This window comes from Anopheles arabiensis, chromosome 2 (assembly GCF_016920715.1).
Source record: "Anopheles arabiensis isolate DONGOLA chromosome 2, AaraD3, whole genome shotgun sequence".
NCBI lineage: Eukaryota > Metazoa > Arthropoda > Insecta > Diptera > Culicidae > Anopheles > Anopheles arabiensis.
The window spans coordinates 13752496-13761503 of NC_053517.1; positions in this window are offsets into that span (position 1 = coordinate 13752496).

Below are 9008 nucleotides of genomic sequence, written 5' to 3' on the forward strand. Positions count from 1 at the left end.
GGAAGCGGGAGATGATGGGAAAGCTCCAACGCTTCTCCTCTGCAAGCTGAGAAAGCGCGCGCAAGGGCCCGTTGGAGAGAGCGGGAGCGTGCGATTGCAACCGGCACGTCGGTTGCCATGGAAGCGGATGGGATGAACAGCTTCGGGCTTTGCGCCGAGGCTTCGCATGAACCATGCATGAGCACATGAATTCATGCGCGCGTTGGAGGATGCTGTGACGGTGGCGTGGCTCGTGCGCCAGCATGTGCCAACCGCGCGTTGTTACTCCGGATCGGGCTTCGGTTCGGTTGGGTGATGGTTTGTTTGCGTCGTCTTCGGCAGGTGGCAATAAAAATAGTGAAAAAAAACCGGTAACTTCCATTTGTTGAGCGTTTCGCTGTTCGTGGAAGCGGTGTTTAACTTTTTTGTTCTCTCCGCAAGCTGCTTTTGAAGTACTTGCGAACCACCCGCAACCACCCATCATTAGTGATGTCAGCTGATTTCGGCCCTCAAAAACCGCTTAGCCAATCTGTTTGTTTCCCCGAAAGCGAATCCGCAAAACTTCTAACGGAGGGTTTTTATTCTTGTGAATTGTACTCCTTAGTGTTGGCTTTTTGAGAAAAAAAATATGCTTCCCAGCATAAATAGAAAAATAAGACAAATTTTCTAAAACCAACCAGCAAGCGGGGTGGGAGTTGTGGATACCATATTACACTCACTTCCCTCTGCCCGGAATAGAACTCCACCAGTAGAAGGAAAACAAAAGCGCAGAGGCATCGCACCAAAACTTTCTGGCGGCTGCTACTTGCTGCTGTTGCTGCTACCGGTTGTTGCCGCAAAAGTTATGCTTAAGCTCTGTGCTCTCCGAAACAAGATAAAACTGCCCAGAAAAACTTCCACCAAGCTGTTGACCCCCCACCCTGCCAAGAGTCCTTGCTGAATCCTTGGGTACGGGGGATTCGTAACGATTAATTTAAATCTACACCGACGGCGACCGATGAGTTGGGTTTGTGGTATGGTTTCTTTCTGCAAAATTCCACTTTCAAGCTAAATTTGTACTCACTACACCTTCCTTGTCCAGCGCCTGCTGCAACTGCTTGTTGTGCGTTTGCCCTTTTCTGCCTCTGCTATTTCAAACTTTTGACCGTAAGTTTTGCTATCTACGAAAGTCAGCCAGGATTTCTTTGGCAAGGGCAAGCGGGGCCATTTGGATTCGGTGAGTCAAAAATACTCGAAAAGATTTTGATGAAGATGTGGCTCCCTCCCCCCAAAAGTTTGCCCACAAAGGGTACGAATGGAAGCAACAATCTCTAGCATCTAGGAAGAAATAACACAGTGCGAATGCGAATCAACTGCACCCGATTTTGAACATTGCGTAGTGTATTTTTGATGTTATTTTTGCAATATCAGAAATTTTTTCTCTTATTAAAGGATCTGACCTTTTTCATGCCACACATCATCTCCACAATATCCATCCATCCAGACACAGCATTCCACAATATCTTCACAAACACAACATTTTATTAGCAGTTCATCGTAGATTTCAAGCCCAATTCCAAGAAATTTCAATGAAGCAGGTTCGCGATAGGCTAATTATAGTCGCCCGATCATTATCAATTTGTTTCAGAATTACTTTTCAATCGAAAAATGCATCATTAAATTAAAAATCGAAACGAAAAATTTCGCTCCCTCTTTCTTTCTCTCTATCACACAATACAGCAAATAATACATAAAAGCAGCCTCTTTATTTGTGTTTGTGTTCACTTTTTTTATTATTTTACTGCTGAACCGTGATTTCGATCGAAACCCGCGAATCACACACAATCCCATCGCGTCGATATGTCGATTCGTCATTTTAATAATTGCTTTCGCCACGAAACTGAGGTGTGCGAAAGGGGACAATGAAAGTGAAAAACCCCCTCCCGGAAAGCAAACAAATTGGAGGCAGGAATTTAATACAAATGAAAAAGAAATGAAACACATACCCGCTTCACACCTTTTGCTAATGATTAATAAATGTGTGTATGTGTGTGGGATGTATGGATATTAATTTTAATTCACCGCGCACGAAATGAGCAAAATATTCCTGGTGCGTATTAAAATGACCCGCAATGTCAAATACAATGACAAAAAAAAATCCACTCGTCCCACAAAGGGAATGTATGCAAAATCAGACATTTACCATAGCACAAGCCGCAGTGTCATGGGGATGGCAAGGTGCACTTGGATGCTGTTGGATGCGTTGCATTGCAGCGCGATAATTGGAACACTACGCAACACAATAGGACACTAAATGCTTCTGTGTGGCCATTTTCCATTTTCCCGTTACCTGCTGGTGGACACAAACAAACACCCACACACACACGCACGGACATACCTCTGTGGTAGCCGAAACCCGTTACGGCTGGATGTGAATTGTTCAAGTCTCGAATCAAGCCCACTCGAGAATCAAGCACAACAACAACGCACACACCAGCCCGGAAGGACACATGCTGCACTCTGGGAGGCACACAATCAGTCTACTGATGCTGAAACGCTTCGCTCTTTATGCCAACCGTTGGCGGGAGACGGACAACCGACTGACTCTTCATGTGTTGTGTGTTTTCGCTCGATGACTTTTGATCGATTGGAGGAAATGGCGTGAATAACAAAACATGGACCAACGCACAAACACATTGGGACGCACATAGTGACTGGAGGACACCCATTGCCGTAACTTTAGCAGTCCCAAAAATTCGTTGTCAAATCTCGGCACAATTAAGAATGAAAGATCGCCAAATATGTTGTGTTTTAGGGAAGGAATTGGTTGAGAATATTTTGAAATTATGTAGAAAATCTTCTATTGTTATTTATTTACTTATTTTTATTACTATAGTACATAGCCATAACATAACAATTCACAGCTTATAATTCCATCTGACTAACCTAATCGGACCTAATCGAAATCTACATCATAAATAACGAAAAAAGAACAAAAATCAAACGAGCATTTCAAGCAAACGAATAAATAGATAAATAAATAAATAAATATATAAAGAACATAAACCTTCTACGCAAGATTAACTTAAGATTACCTACACTAACGTTGAGATCGACTATGTTGTATCAAGAAGAGTAACTATTTATCATTTGGTGTAAGTAATCTTTGGCACCAAATTCGACCAAAATTCGGCACAAAATAATGCTCTTGGTCTTAAGTTTCGGCCTGGAGCAAAACAGTGAATAATAATTTAAAAAATGGATGCGGTATTTGTTGTAACAATCCAGGCATTACAAACACTTTATTATAATCTCGCTGAATGAGGAATTAGGACTATAAAGTGAAATACAACGTAGTAATATAGTTTCATGAGTTCTGGTGCGAATGAGAGAGGTTCGGCTCATTTGAGATTTGAACGTCTGACAGGCATGTCATGAGGTCGTTCATTAGACGACTGTACCACGGAACCACATCATTGTAGGAGTGCGATGCTGCAATAAGTATAATCTGTACGGTGAAGAGCTAGGTTGGCCGATAATTACTCTAATTACGTCGTTCTGTAGAGCTACAGTTCTTACAGGTAAATGGAACGAATTCACTATATAAATATTTGTTGTACAAGGAGATAAATAACCAACTATTGTACCGAAATTATCTTACATTTAAGATCCAGAGAAAGACAAATACAAATACAAAATAGTGTATCAAAAACTCTCATTGATATCTTTTGAAGGTTTTGCATAAAAAACAACATGATATTCTTCCTATATTACGAATAATTTGGTGAATTTAATGATGATGATGTAAATTAAATAAAAAAAAGTAAATTGTATGTTCCTTCCAGTAGTTTCAAGTATTCAAGAGCTAGGAAATCAAACATTCCTTTATTAAGTATTTCGTTTCAATTCATAGTTGAATTGTGCCGCTAAAATGTCGCCCACGGCTGTATACCTCTTGACTCCCCTGAGACTTGCTGACCTTTTACCGAATCGGATGCAGATTGGTACAGTTTTGGGCCCTTAATCAAAACCCCGTCGCACCTTATGGAAACACTCACCGGCGTAACCATTCTGACACGCTCCACACCGGTTGACAGTGACACAATCAGACAACCCGAAAGAGCCAGCACCACCCTTTGCCTGCGTTGCATTTTGGGTCGTTGACCGTCTGCTGGCTGCCCAAATGAACCGCACGTGTAGAGATTGGATATCGATTAAGGAGCAGCAGCAGCACCAATGGAACCGCGTTCGAAGGGCTTTGCTGGATAGAGGATGAAAATTTATCGCCCCAGGTGGCTTACCGGACCCGCTGGAAGCTAGAAAGTAACACTGTGTGTAAAACTTCTTGAGAAAATGGTTTGTGCCCCGGTAGCGTCGAAATCGGAAAGAAGCTGCTCCACCCCACGCAACTGTTTGACCACGCTCGAGAAAACAATAAAAGTGCATTTCCCATAAATTAGCAGTCCAAGCTTAAGTCGCTCCCGGCGATTCCCGGTGTCATCTTACCGTAACGGTGGAAGGCTGTCCTTCTCAGGGGAGGGCTTTGAACAGTAGTGTTCCCTTCTGCATCGCTATTACCAAGTAGTAAAAGCATCACCACGTGGTGCGACCCACCAAAAACGCGCTCTCGCGTGCGCCAAAAGCGCGCCAAGGTACTTGTCTTATCCTTGGAGGATTTATGCAGCATCGCTTTATCCCTACCTCCCCATCTTTAAATGTGTCGCGTAAAAGCAAACGAAGTGTCTAAAGCGTTTGAAAAGACAGAAAAACGGGCATGGAAAAGTTTTGCTCCACCAACACCTTCTTGGTTGCCTTTTTTCTTCTTCGTGCATCCTTTTTAAGTGTTTGGTTTTGTGGGAAGGGAAGAAAAATACCAACGCTTGCGAAAGAAAGTTTTTCGCTTGCGGAGAAAAAGGTAAACTTTGTCAAGCTTTCCTTTCCCCTCCCCCCCAGTCGGAATGCGGGACTGGGGGGGGGCTGTTTTTCGGGACGATTTTGTTAACAAATTTAGCATCACCTTCGGTAAGGTGTAACGTACATCAAATCCCTGCAGCCTCCCCCTATTTCTACACTACCTTAGGGCGGCTACCTTAGGAGAGAGAGCGAGTAAAGTGACTCGGTAAAGTTGTTAGCGACGGTGCGAAGTGCAAAAAGTGAACAGGAAATGGTGAAAGGTGGAGAGTAAAAAAATTGTCGCAAGTGGGAAATTATTGTATCACTTTCCTGGAGCTTAAGCTCCGAGCTCCGATAGGAACGGGCATTGTGTGGCTATTTGTATGGGCGGTACGGTCGTCCTTGTTGGCTTGGGGAGCCAAGTGATTTGGAGGTATTTGAAATTTATAACGTACAAGTTCAGTGGAACCCTAGCTATTGTGCAGTTTATCCATTGTTTTGTGGATGGTTCTACGTGGTTCTAGCGTAAAATCTAGTGGCTCTTTGCTTGGTTCGCATTGCCGCGTTGGGAGTTGACAGGGATTTAGCTAAGCCGAACCGATGCTGAAAGCTACATGGCCGTGTCGAACATTCAGATAAGATGCCGGAAGTCTCTTCCCCGGAGTGGCTCGGTGGTCCATTTTGACGCTACTTTTAAATTTTTTTTTAACATTTAACTCTTATTGTTAAGATTCATTCTAAACTGAACACGTAAAATGTTTAGAATTTTCAAATGTTGATTTTTAAATACCAAAAATATAAGTGTTAAAATCCAACCCAAATTGTTTTTACCTTTTCAAAGCCTTCACGGGCCGCATGATAGGCACTCAAGAGCAACATTTGGCCCGCAGGCCGTTGTTTGGAGACCCTTGGTCTATATCATAGGTCCTCTGGGTCGTATAAATGTGCTTAACGTCGTTCGATTTCCTGCCAGGACTTATTCGTAGCAACAACTTCCATGTTTGCATGGAATAAATTTAAAATGTTCCGCAACTACAGACGAATAAGAACAGACCTTACAAGAAGTCCATACAGCGAGAACGACCCTATGATTGCGATGACCCGTAAATTTAATCCGCGTTACATGTTATTTAACTGACACCATCCTACAAGTTTCTGTTGATCCTTCATGATCTTATACAATGCGTTTGATCTGTTGTTAGTTATTTAAGTTTTAGTTTTAACTCAGTGATAAGGCCGTTTGTTTGGCCAACCATTTATGCACAATAAAAAATTAAACAATTAAACAATTATCTAGAACTCCGATTAATGCTAGCTTAACTGTTCAAGAAAAAGACACAACTTTGTAAATTTTAACAATTTTGTAAATTTTTTAATGTTTTGCGTTTTGATAGCTTTTTTTCAATATCAAAGCATGAAAGGTTTAATCTTAGCTTAAAAGGACCTTGCAGTGTTTAATGTTTCGCAAAAGCAATAAAACGGCCGCAATTGCTATAAATACTGCAAACGTACATTTTTTTTATTCGGATTCGGCATACTTTCAGAAGTCTACCGCGAAAGTTTTGTGCAAGTGTTAGCCTTAGTCAAATATAAATAGAATAAAAAATAATCTTTAATGCCCAAAATACTGACGTTATGGATGAAATCAGTTGAATTTGTTTTTATTTTAAATCGACGAATCATCTTCAAGTTGAATGTGAATGTAATTCCTCTGTTGTTAAAAAAATACAAATACAATATTTTAAAAAAATATATTTTAATTGCTTTACAAACCTTAAAAAAAATCTTCATTCGATTAACGCCTCCCTTTCGTATACGCACCCGGACGGACCTGGCAGCTGCCTATGAAATGTTAACTAATCTAATCATCTTCCAGCTCGCGCTTGGAAGATGTCTCAAAGGTGAATTCGTGCGTAATTAGTTTTTTTAAGTAAAGCACGGTGCCTAACTGTCCATAAAAAAAATGAAAAAAAAACCATCATCCCACACCGAACGCGCAAATGAAAAATCTCGCCCGCAAACTAAATCAACATCGTTGCCCCGCAGGGTGTAAGATTAAGAGTCAGAAGGAAATTAAACACAGCTGTTAAGATGTCCTTCCGGCATCAACACGGACCGGTCGGTTTGGCGGGTCCATCCCGTCCGGTCCATTTCCGAAATGCCGCAGCATAAGCAACTACAACGAGGCAGGTTGGTTCGTTTGGGCGATTTTTTGCTCGATCGTCCGCGTTCGTTGGTTGTGTATTATTTGTCGTGTGGGCGTAATTATACCCACCATTCCGGGTTAAATTACACAACTCACCCGACAGACAGACGGTTCACTTCAGAGCTTCAGAGAGCTTTCTTTGCTGCATCTAATTACGCTTCGCGCGCGCTTCTTTGGGGAGCAAAAGGTTAAGCAAAGGGCACAAGTTTTCGGCTAATTGTGTTGTGGCAAAAGTTTAGTATGCCCCACAAACACTGCAACCAATTTCACCCCGTGCCCGTGCCCGCTCGATCGCTAGTGGAAAAGGGGTGAAAATTATTATTACTTTGAATGAATTTGGAAACCTCAACCCTTGGGTTCGTTAGCTTTAGCGGTGGCTACAAGATGGGCCATATTTAAATATCTAATTTCCACCCCGTTATCGCTCATCCGGAAGAAAGGTAAGCCCGTCAAAGTAACTAACCAATTCCTAAAACAATTAAAGCAAAAAGAGTTTGTAATATCTTTAATAGCTTTCCATCTTGTGGCAAAGACTGATACAAGTATGAAACATTTTACGTAATGTTACCTATGAATTGAAATCCAAAACCGTTAGATTAATAAAATCTCAATCAACAAATGTATCCTATTGCTCGATCCGAAGTCCAAACAGCAGCAGCAGCAGAAGGAAAGAAATACCCAGCCCATCAAAACCGGATTGCAACTTTCGCTATCGTTGCTCGAATCGCAAGTGTCGCATCATCCGGCGGGCAGGTGGATTTGCAGGCAGACGAATCCAATCCCCGCTTCAATCCTGCCACTCCGGGACGCAACGCCTTCAAGTCGAACACTTTCTCTGCTGCTGATTTTTCCAGGTTTTTCCTGTTTAGCGCACGCAATCGAACGCCGCCCCGCCACAGTCCATCGCCACACCGGGAACCAGTTTCCGGTTAACATACGGACCAAATCGAAGAAAGTGATCCCGCACCACCCCAAACCGACCGATCTGCGACCATGCCCTTGTACGATGGGCGAGAGAAGCGGAGAGTTGGCAAATTGGCGCAGCATTGCATTTTAAGGACCGGTTTACCCACCCACCCCATCCCTCGCAGGCGTGTGCGCACAGATGCACTTACCGTGTTCCGTACCGTGGTACGTTGATTGCAATCGTGTGTGTGTTGATTTCTGCCGCTCGTGTTAAGTTCAGTGCTAATAAGCAGGAAAGCGGATGCAGTTGCAGCTGCTTTAGGAAGATGCTTGCAGGAAAGCAGTGACCTTTTCGATTAATGCAACCAGCGCTGCCGTAGATGCACTTCGTAGAGTTTAATAATGAGAGATATTTACACTTTAGCACTACATTGTCTTCGAGCGGACGGTGGAACAGTACGCACAGCGATGTATTTAAATGCGAGAATCGATTGGAGATAATTGAAAACCTTGAACACACTAATGAATCAAAGAGCATCGAAAATGTTAATAGCTATTAAATTAACGGACTCATAAATAGGTGTTACATATCATCACCAATTAACGTTCATCCAAAGGGACGAGCTTTTAGTGGAACCGGTTAGCGCTTAGCGCTCTTTTCATACAGACGCAACTGGTTTCAAAACTCCCTTCTAGAGCATGCGTGTGTCATCGTGCTTTTTATGATAATGAACAGCTTAGCTAGAAAACACATCTGACTGTGCACAGTGTACTGCTGCCACAAACAACACACAATAAAACGCAAAAATCCGGATTCCAATAAAACTGATTAAATGTCCACATGTGTTGTGTTGTATGTATAATAAACATGTTGGGTTTGTGTTCAGTTTTTTTTAAATTCAGTTCTGCCTTCATTACATTCGCATAATCAATAATAACAACCTGTAGATGTATGTATATATTTTTTCAATATTCCTTCAATTTACTCAATCTCCTTGTAGTGAAGAAAATTTGATCACACCAATCACAGAATCCCTTCAATTTT